The sequence below is a fragment of the Orycteropus afer genome, unplaced genomic scaffold, assembly GCF_000298275.1.
Source record: "Orycteropus afer afer isolate SDZICR_OR568_19922 unplaced genomic scaffold, OryAfe1.0 scaffold00245, whole genome shotgun sequence".
Taxonomy (NCBI): Eukaryota; Metazoa; Chordata; class Mammalia; order Tubulidentata; family Orycteropodidae; genus Orycteropus; species Orycteropus afer.
In genome coordinates this window covers 4,165,904-4,177,674 of record NW_006921832.1, presented here as the reverse complement: position 1 = coordinate 4,177,674, position 11,771 = coordinate 4,165,904, and positions in this window count along the sequence as shown.

Genomic DNA, 11,771 nt, shown 5'->3' with positions numbered 1-11,771 from the left:
TCTGTCCCAGGATGAGTTTAGAGGCTTTTTTGATAAGTATAGCAATGGAAGCCACCGTCCAAAAGTATGCAGACCAGCCTGGGCCACTGGGTCAAACTGCTTAGAAAAAACATGCCACAGGCCTTAGGAGAGGGCAAGTGTTCTGGGTAAGCACCCCTAGAGCTTGTCCCTACCTCTCATGTCAAATCCAGGAGGCCTATGGTCTGGATCTTCCAAACTCTGCTTCAGGGTGTCAAATGCCTGCTAACACTCAGCTGACCATTCTAGAGATTAGGGAACCCTTTTAGGGTCTTGAATCAAGGTCTTATGCTTAGTCCAAAATTGGGGATCTTAACCTTACAAAACCCTGTCATACCTAGAAAACCTCTAACTGCTTGTGAGCACTGAGGTTAAAGAAGAAGAAGGAAAAAAAAAAAGTTTGAGGCCAGGTAGGGGTCTAATGAAAAGCAGAAAGAACAGATGCCTAAGAAAAAGATTGGTTTAGAACACTTGAGAACTTTGAGATGTGTCCAGGAAGAAGGTGCATTCTATGGACAAACCAAAGTTTTGTCTGTGGCTAGTGTAGGTGTCGTCAATTATTTAGAACAAAATGGGTGGGTATTTAAACATTTTGCCTAGGAAATCAATTTTAAAAAGCAGGCATGGTCAATAAAATTAAATTATCATCATGGTGTGATGTGACCAGGTCTAGAGAATGTACACTCCTTAGGTCTCTTCTAGACTGGGACAAAAGTTTAAAATTGGGGGAGGGAAGGCAGAAATTTACTTTAAAAAAAAAAAAAAAACAATGCTATAACTCAGGTCAAAATAATAAACAAAGCATGTAGCAAGGGTGTTGGACTCCCTCCCACCATGGAATTCTAAACACGGTCTGTCACCATGATAGTCTAACTTTGCCTTCTTCCTCATGAGGAACAGTCATGAGTCAGAAAAACCTAGCTCATTGTATTCTAGGGGTTATATTTTTGCCCAAAGCAATATGTCATTTGATTTCTTGACTGCTGCTTACATGGGTGTTGATGATGGATCCATGTAAAATGAAATCCTTGACAACTTCAATATTTTCATCATTTATCATGATGTTACTTATTGGTCCAGTCGTGAGGATTTTTGGGGGGTGCAGAGGGTGGAGATAGGAATAGGACAGAGCTTTACAAATAAAAATATTTTTGAATCATATGAATGTATTATGTGAGTAAACATTTTTTTTCAGGTCTGACAGAGGTAGCTTTTTTTTTATTGTGATTTGGGTGAAAGTTTACAGAGCAAATTCATTATCTATACAACAGTTCATACACATTTTGTCTCATAACATTGATTGCAATCCACACAATGCAACAGCTCTCTTCCCACTTCCTTCCTGTGGTTACCTTTTCCCTGTGTCCTTCTTTCCTGTCCATTCCTGCTCTATGAGCTACCTCGCTCTGCAAATACTGCCTTTCTGATCTCCCATAGTTGATCATTCTAAGGAGTGCAGCTACCTGGTGTTAATGTTCACCTTATATACCTACCTGTCTATTGTTTGGCTGGAAGCCACAGGAGTGAGTTCAATTCCAGGCCCTAAGGTTGACTAGGAGCCATAGTCTAGGGGTTTTCAGCAGTCTTGTCAGACCAATAAGCCTGTTTTGTTTTTGTTCTTCAAATGATTTTGAGTTTTGTTCTGCATTTTTCTCTTGCTCTTTCCAGGATCTCCTATTTTGATCCCTTTCAAAATGGTTCATGGTAATTGTTCCACATCCTACTTTGGCGAATAGCGACTGGGATCTTAAAAGCTTGCAAGCAGCCATCTAGATGTAGTAATGGGTCTCTCCTCATCCAGAGTAAAGAAGAATGAAGAAAACCAAAGCTCCATGGAAACAATTAGTCCAAGCGACTGTATACCATATGATCCTCAGCCTATACAACCATGAGACCAGAAGAACTAGATGGTGCCTGTCTACCACTGTCAACCACTCAGTGGGGGATCTATGTAGGAGATCCTGGATAGAGAGGGAGAACAATGTGGAACAAAACTCAAAATCATTTAAAAAGAAGGGGGCAGGTTTATTGGTCTGATAGAGCCTGATGGAACCACTGTGACTATGGCCCCTAGCTGCTCTTCAGGTCTGGAATAGAACCCATTCCTGTGGCTTCCAGACAAATAAAAGACAGGCATATGAGCTGAACATTTACATTAGGTAGATATACTCCTTGGAGAGAACAATCATGGGAGAATCAAAGGGCTCTGTATGCACAGGAAGACAGCTCAGGGGGCAGGAGTGCATGGAGGGAAGGACACAAGAAAGAGGTAACTATGCGGAGGAAGTGGGAGGGGAGCTGTTATACTGTAGTAAATTGTAGTCAATGTTATGAGACAAAATGTATGTGAGCTGCTGTATGGAAAGTGAATTTACTCTGTAAACCTTCACCCAAATCACAATTTCGACCGTGGGGCATCAAAGGGACAACATTCGCACAGAGGAAATTCAGGACACACAAGAGTGCATAACTATGAGGGGCACAGAGGTGAGGATGAGTTACTGGAGGGTAGGAGACTGAATTAGGGTTGGGGATGGTAAATAGGGGGAAAAATCACAATTTAAAAAACAAAACAAAACAAAAAAATGGTTCATGGTGGTAGCCGGGCACCATCTAGTTCTTCTGGTCTCAGGGTTATGTAGTCTGAGGTTCACAAGGTCTACTAGTCCCATGGACTAATTGTTTCCATGTGTCTTTGGTTCTCCTCATTCTTCTTTGCTCCAGACAAGGAGAGACCAGTTGTTGCATCTTAGATGGACACTTGCAAGCTTTTAAGACCCCAGTCCTTACTCACCAAAGTAGTATGTAGAGCAATGTTTTTGTGTAGTATGTTATGCCATTTGAGCTTGAAGTCTCCCGTGACCATGGTTCTGAGCCCATGATCCCAGTGCTCATTCCTTCAGGGTGTTTGGCTGTGGCTAAGAGTTATCATCACTTTGCCACATTAGCTCTATTATATATATATAGACATTCTTATAGCACATACAAATATGTATGTAGAAATATCATCTGCCAAACTTATATATGGTCATGGGTATATTCCCTTTGCCTAGACATACCTGATCATTTAGCCTGTCTACCTATGTACCCACCTGTAGATCAATGTTTGTTATTACTGATAATGCAGTATTGTGTATGTAAAAGTGTTTATCTTTGTTGTCTATACCTCTTGTGTACCTCTCTGTGTCTTCCTTTTCCTTAGTGTTATCGTGTTGGTCAATTGTTTTTGGTATATTGCCTTTCCCTTCATCCAAATCAATACTTATCTCTTACCTATCTAGTAATTTTCCCTCCCATCCTATCCCTGGTAACCAACTAAGAATGTTTCCTTTCATATTTAAACATTTCCTTGACTTTTGTGGACTAATACAATATTTCTCCTTCTGTGATTGACTTATTTCACTCAGCATAATGTTTTCCAAGTTCATCCATGTTATGCAGTGTTTTGTGAATTCTACACTATTCTTTGGTATTTCATAGTATTCCATTGTGTGTATACACCATAGTTTGGTTATCCATTCCTCTGTTGATGGGGACTTAGGTTGTTTCCATCTCTTTGCTGTTGTGAATAGTGCTGTGATAAACATGGGTGTGCATATATCTATTCATGTCCTAGCTCTCACTTCTTTAGGATATATACCTAGTAATGAGATTTCTGGATCAAATGATATTTCCATTTTCAACTTTTTAAGGAATCACCATACATTTACCATAGTGGTTGTATCATTTTACAGTCCAACCAGCAGTGTATGAGAGTCCCAATCTTTCTGCATCCTTGTCAACATTTGTTATTTTCTGTCCTATTGAACTTTTCTATTATTGCTACAGTGAGATGGTATCTCATTGCTGTTTTGATTTGCATCTCTAATAATAGCTAATGATCATGAACATTTCTTCATGTGTTTCTTGGCCACAATTGTGAGGATTTTGGTTTTCTTTATGTTGAGGTGTAATCCATACTGAGGAATGTAATCATTGATATTCATCAGGAAAAGCTTGAAGTCTTCTTCACTTTTAGCAATAAGGTTGTGTCATGTACATATTTCAGGTTGTTAATGAGTCTTCCTTCAATCCTACTTCATATAGTAGGATTGAAGTACTATAGTACTTCATTCTACTTCATATAGTCGAGTTTCTTGGATTATTTGCCCAGCATTCAGATTGACTTAGTATGGTGAAAGGATAGAACTTTGACACACACCTTTCCTGATTTTAAACTGTGCAATATTCCCTTGTTCTGTTCGAAGGACTTTCTCTTGGTCTATGCACAGGTTCCTCATTAGCACAATTAAGTGTTCTGGAATTCTCATTCTTTGCAACATTGTTGTAATTTGTTATGATCTATACATCTATATGGAGCTCTGGTAGCATAGTGCCTAAGGCACTTGACTGCTAACCAGAAGGCTGGTGGTTCAAACTCACCAGCCACTCCTCAGAAGGAAGATGGGGAAATCTACTTCCATAGTGATACTGCCTCAGAAACCCAAGAAGGGGTCGCTATGAGTCGGGTCCGACTTGACGGCACATAACAACAACTTACATCTATACAATGCCTCTTCATTGCCAATAAAACACAGGCAAACATCCCTCTGGTAAGATCCATCTGATATCAGCAATGATATTCCACATCCTCTTCTATTTCCTGCTTGAATTTCTGGCAATGTACTGCTGCAAATATTTTTAAATTATCTCCAGAAAAATTTTACTTGTGTGAGATATTAATGATATTTTTTGATAATTTCTGCATTCTTTTGGGTCACCTATCTTTGGAATGAGCACAAATATGGATCTGTTCCAATCTGGCCAGGTAGTTGTCCTCCAAGTTTCTTGGTATAGATGAGCAAGTGCTTCCAGTATTGCATCTGCTTGTTGAAACATCTCAATTGGTATTTTGTCAATTTCTGGAGACTTATTTTTCACCAATGTCTTCAGTGCAGCTTGAACTTCTTCCTTCTATATCATTGGTTCTTGATCATATGCTACCCCCTGAAATGGTTGAATGTCGACCAACCCTTTGGTACAGAGACTTTGGATTCCTTCCATCTGCTTTTGATTCTTCCTGTATCATTCAATATTTTGCCCACAGAATCCTTCAATAGTGCAACTCAAGGCTTGAATTTTTTCCTCAATTCTTTTAGCTTGAGAAATGTCATGTGTATTCTTCCCTTTTGGTTTTCTAACTCCAGGTCTTTGCACATTTCATTATTATGTTACTTAACTTTGTCTTCTTGAGCCACACTTCGAAATGTTCTGTTCAGCTTGTTGATTGTTGAGGAAGCACATTTTTTAAAGGGCAATATTGTTTTTTCGTAAACCAATCTATTATTTAGCTGAAAGATGACCTCCAGAAATAGCTTTAATCCAAGTTCAACTGTTACCTTATGGCAATAGTCTTGGGATTCCTCTAGTCTCTATCAGTCCTATCCAGTATGTCTGGCCTTTTTTTTTTTTAGGAATTTGAGTTTGGTTCTACATTTTTCTCCCATTCTATGGGGCATTCTATTGTGTTCCTGGTCAGAACTGTTGGTGGTGGTAGCCAGGCATCATGTAGTTAGTTGTTTAGGTTAGAATAGGTCATGGTTCATGTGGGCTATTAGTCCCATGGACTAGTTTCTTCTTTGAGTCTCTGGTTTCCTTCATTCTCTTTTGCTACAGATGGGAAAGACACCAAGAGTTGTATCTTAGATGACCACTTGCAGGCTTTTAAGACTCCAAATGCTACTCACTAAACTAGGATGTAGAACATTACCTTTATAAACTATGTAATACCAATTGACTAAGTTGTCCCTTGAGTCTAGGGTCCTAACTCTTTTAACCCAGTAAACTAATCCATGAATTGTTTAGATATGTCTAGGAAGCCTCCATAACTGTGTCCCCCATGTGTTTTGTCATATATATGCAACACACACAAACATGTATATACATATGCTTAAAGTTCTACCTATACATGTATGTGCATTTACTCATATATACCTTCTTACATACATATATAGGAGCTCTGGTAGTGTAGCGCCTAAGGTGCTTGACTGCTAACCAGAAGGCTGGTGGTTCAAATCCAGCCATGCCTCAGAAGGAAGACTGGGCAATCCACTTCTGTAATGATACTGCCTCGGAAACCCAAGGAGGGGTCACTATGAGTCGGTCCGACTTGACGGCATATAACAACAAAAACAACAACATACATATATGTATACATATCTACTTATTTAGCCACACATATTTTTTGGTTGTTCTTAAAGTTGTTACAAAATTGTCTTATAGTCTTTATTTACTTTACTTAAGTGTCTTTCTTTCCTATCACCAAAAAGAACAAATCTCTACTATTTAGAAGGTTATTCCCCTTCCCTTTCCCTCTCCTTCCCATCCCTGGTAACAATCAAAGAACTTTGCTTTCTGTGTGTATCTGTTCCTAACTTTTTATAATAGTGGGACATATGATATTTTTCCTTTTGTGATTGACTTATTTCACTCAGCATAATGTCCTGCAGATACATTCATGTTATAAGATGTTTTACAGACTCCTCTTTATTCTTTATAGTTACATTCATCAATAAACTTCTACCATCATCTCTACCTTTTTTATCAGTGTATCCGGACTTCTGGCAATAGGGCAGCATTATGATTTTCATGGACTCTAGGATGGCATAGTGCCTAAGGCATTTGACTGCTAACCAGAAGGATGGCGGTTCAAACCCACCAGACACTCCTCAGAAGGAAGATTGGGCAATCTACTATAGTGATACTGCCTCAGAAACCCAAGGCAGGGTCGCTATGAGTTGGATCCTACTCAACGGCAGTTAGTTTGGTTTAGTTTTAGACACTTTTGCCTTCCTGGGATTCTTACATTGTGAAGAAATATACAAAATAATCTTCCAGATGGATAACAGAAATGAGGGATGCAAAGACAAACAAAAAATTCTTCTTGGGGTGAGAAAGAAGAGATTTTTTAGGATGGGACTAGGGGATGAGTTGAGAAGAACAACAAATAGGGGTAAACAAAGGATTAAGGAGAAGAAAATGGAGCTATGGAAAAGCAATAAGGCTATTCATCCGCTTCATGGTGTTTTGAAATACACATATAAGATATGTAAGACTTTGAAATGTTTTAATTGCATGAACTGTGTGTGTATTTTAAGACACTCTTCTGAAACTGAAGCACATGGATGTTGCCTTTATAACCTTTACATGGATTAAGTGTGGGAGGTGATACACTCAAGACAGTGATTCCATTTCTGATCATCTTCTAACAAGGAGCCCTGGTGGTGTAGTGCCTAAGGCATTTGACTGCTAACCAGAAGGCTGGTGGCTCAAACCCACCAGCCACTCCTCGGAAGGAAGACTGGGAAATCTATTTCCATAGAGATATCACCTCAGACACCCAAGGAGTGGTCCCTAAGAGTGGGAATCAACTCAACCACAGTGAGTTTGGTTTTGGTTTTGGTTTTGTCCTTCTGTGGTGGTGACAAAATGTTAGCACAAAGATAATTCATTGCAGTGTTATTTAAGAGTAGGTATCTGCTCTATGTTGGCAAAATTCGTAGCCAACATTAAATAAGTAAATCTCTGATCTTGCCCTGATGTATTGTGACACGTAGTTGTATGTGAACAGTATAGTTGGATCATAAAACCTCCATCTCATTGAGGTCATTCTTCATGTCTCATACAGTCTTTATGTTTTTTATTTAAAGTTATATCTTCCATAGTTGGAAAAACCCTGTCTAGCCTTTTGTAAGATGTAGTAACAGACATATAGTCAGAAACTATGAAATGCAAATCTAAACACAAAACTGACAAACACTATAATAATTTTGTGCAAATAAATTTTGCATGTATATGCAAATTTAGATGTATGCACAAAATAATTATAGTATTTATCATTAAGTAGTTTGATTGTGAGTATTTGCTTTTCTATTTTTTGTATTAATAAATTTTATACAATAAGCTCATTTTACTTTGTAAATCAGAATAGCTGTTTGAAATCCCTTCTGGAATATGACACAGACAAATTATAAACATACAATATATATATATATATATATATATAAACATAGGTGTATCCAAAACCAAACCCTCTGCAATTGAGCAGATTCTGACTCATAGTGACCCCATTGGGTTTCCAAGGTGATAAATCTTTATGGAAGTATATTGTTCCATCTTCTTTCCATGGGGCAGCTGGTGGGTTTGAACCACCAACCTTCTGATTATCAATAGTACCCTGGTTAGCCTTAGGCACTGCACCACCAGAGCTCCTTAACATACTTGCACATGTAATTTTCAAAAAGAGTTTTTATGAAATACATTTCTTCTAGAATATTGTCTGCTCTAGATTAAAGCAAAGAGACAAGCCCAATTTTCATAATACAAAACACCATGATTCCCAACTACCTCTGAAAAGTCAGAGCATGACTCAGTGTTCATGTTTTCATTGAGGTCATTGTCTTTTTATAGGTACAACTGTAATGAAGAATACTACAGAAAAAATTGCAGAGACCACAACAGTATTGCAGAAAACGATGGACAATAAATCTAACATAGAAACAACAACTTTCACACATTCCTCTGTGTCAAGGGGATTGACAACCTCAATTTTAGAGATGACTAGGGGTCTAAATACCAGTACCATAGACTCAACTGAATCAAATGTGTCAATAGGCCACTCAACTATAACAAGCACAGTAGATGGGGGAGAAACTATTTCAAATAACTTGTTGAGTGTCATGCCACCTCCCACTGGTAGCAATTACATAACAAAGACAACAAACAAAATATTGTCTCCTACTACAACCCCAATCTCAACACAAGGAACCAGAGGAGAAACATCAATGAATGTCAAGTCCAAAATTGTGCCAAACACCTCTCATGATTCAAATGAAAGTGATAAAACAGGAACACTTACAGTAGATCTTCCTGGTACCTCAACCCCAGAAACTTTTTTGCCTACACAAAGAGGAACAATTTCCCAAAAATGGAAGGAGAAAGCAATGTCAACAAGCACATACCCTCAGGAATCATCAGCTGTTTTGCAGACAGATTTTGTAAGTGCCAAATTTACTACTTCACAGGAACCCATCTCCTACCCATCACTCAGCACCACTTCTGCGACCTCTTTGGGATCCAGCCCTTCACAACCAACCTTGAGCTACACATTCGCTCACATGCCTACCTTTGCAGTGTCCCTGTCTGGTAATACCCTACATCTCCAGTGTCCTCTTCTGACAAAGCAACAGAATTTGCTTCTAGTACCACCAGTCCTGTAACCTCCCAGGAGAACACAGGAGGCATCTCAACTACTGTCACCAGTGACACACCCTCTGATAGCTTCACAGCAGAGGGCCCTACAAGGCAGCCCACACCAATCTCCTCCACTGCTTACCCTCAGGAACCATCAGTTGTTTCACAGATTGGTCATGCACATGGCTTACATTCTACCCAAGGATCACAAATCACAAATTCAGTTTCCTCTTTGGCTGACAAAGTCAAGATGGTCACAGTTCCAGCTTCTTCCTCTCAACCCAGTGGCCCTTCACCCTCAGAAACAGTTCCTAAGGATCCATTGGCCACCACTGAAGTAACCACCCTCACCCCAGCACATTCCAGGGACAGTCACACAACCCAGATGACAACAGAACTGCTGGCAACACCAAACAGCCCAGACACTACCCTTGGATCCTCAGCAGACACAGCACAATCCATAGAAAGCACAGTTCCTCAAGTCACCTCTCTTGTCATCTCAACATCAGGGGGCCCTAGAGGACAACCAGTATCCCTTTCTGTCAGTACCTCCTCTGATGGAACATCAGCCGTTGTGAAAACCCACCTGACTCAGAGCATAGAGACCATGGGACAACTGCACACAAGCACACCAGCCTCTCCAGGGAAAGACACCACATTGGAGGGCACAACTACCTCCTCTTCATCCACCACAAGCAGCCAAGCAGCTTCAGGAAGTACTTCCCCAGAAACAGCCTCTACAGGTAAGGTCACAGGCTTCTCACCAACTCCCTCCAGTGACAGCCACACACCTCAGTCAACAACTGAGTGGTTGTCCACTCTAGCCAGTCTTGTCACTAACCCGGAAAACATGGAAAATGTGTCCATTCTTCTCACCAGAGCCATTGGGCCCACCATCTCTGAAGGGTCAGCAATAGGGGAGACAGTGGGACAGTCAACCCCAGACTCTCCCAGCACTTCTCAGGAAACATCAGCCATTTCCCAGATGGCTCAGACTACAAGTACAGTAACCACCAGAGGATCTGAAACTCTCACCTCAGTCTCTCAGGTGACTGACACCTTCTCAACAGTCACATCTCCACCTCCTTCTTCAACAATAAATGGACACACGTCTCCACAATCCATGGTCCACACTTTACCACCTTCAGGTACCAGCACCTCATTGATATCAACCCCAGTCAGCAACAGACACAGAATTCAGATAGCAACTCAAACCTTGTCACTCAGGGCAACTGAAGGGACAACTGTGCTCAGTTCCACCACCCTGAGTAATGTGACCTCTCTTTCTCCTTCCACAATGTTGTCCATGAATGGAGATGTTCTGACAACAAGCTCAAGCTCAGTTTTCAAGAAAAACCTTACTACAATGGTCATTAGTCTGGTACAAACTACCCCTAGCAATGGCTCGACAAAACCCACACAAACCTCATCTTCCTCAGTGGACATGTCAAATACAACTACTCCTGAGCCTCCCACAGCAGATCACACACTGTCCTCTACCAGCAACCTCATGACTAGATCAGATTTTGAAAGTTCTGCAAACACCCCTAGCAGTGCAGACAGTGACACATTTACTGCTTCACAGGAACCCACCTCCCACTCATCATCAGGCACCACTTCTGAAACCTCTTCAGAAACCAGCCCTTCAAAACAAACCTTGAGCTACCCTTTCACTCACATGCCTACCTCTCTAGTGTCCTTATCTGGTAATACTGACAAAGCAACAGAATTGGCATCTACTACCACCAGCCCTGTAACCTCCCAGGAGAACACAGGAGGCATCTCAACTACTGTCATTAGCAACAAACCCTCTGATGGCTCCACAACAGAAGATGCAACAAGGCAGTCCCCACCAATATCCCCCAGTAATTACACTCAGGAACCATCAGCTGTTTCAAGGATAGGTCACAGTCATGGCTCACAGATTACACAAGAATCCCAAAGCATGAGTTCAGGTTCCCCTATGAATGACAATGTCAAGATGCTCACAGTCCCAGCTTCTTCCTCTCCACCGAGTGGGTCTTCACCCTCACGATCAGTTCCTCAGGATCCACCAGCCACCACTAAGGTAACCACACTGACCAGAGCACAATCGAGGAACAGTCACACAACCCAGGTGACAACAAAACTGCTGGAAAAAACTACCAACACCAACACTATCCTGGAAATATCTGCAGTCACAATGCATTCCAAAAAATATACCATTCCTCAGGTCACCTCTATAGTGATCTCAACATCAGGAGGCCCCGGAGGTCAACCAGCATCCCCTTCTGCCAACACTTCCCCTGACACAACATCAGCCGTTCTGCAAACCCACCCCAATCAGAGCACAGAGACCGCGGGACAACCATACACCAGCACACCAGCCACCCTAGGGACAGACATCACCTTGGAGGGCACAACTACCTCCTCTTCGTCGACCACAAGCAGCCAAGCAACTTCAGCAAGAGTTTCCCCAGAAACAGCCTTTTCAGATAAGGTCACAAGCTTTGCACCCGCTCCCTCCAGTGACAGCCACACAC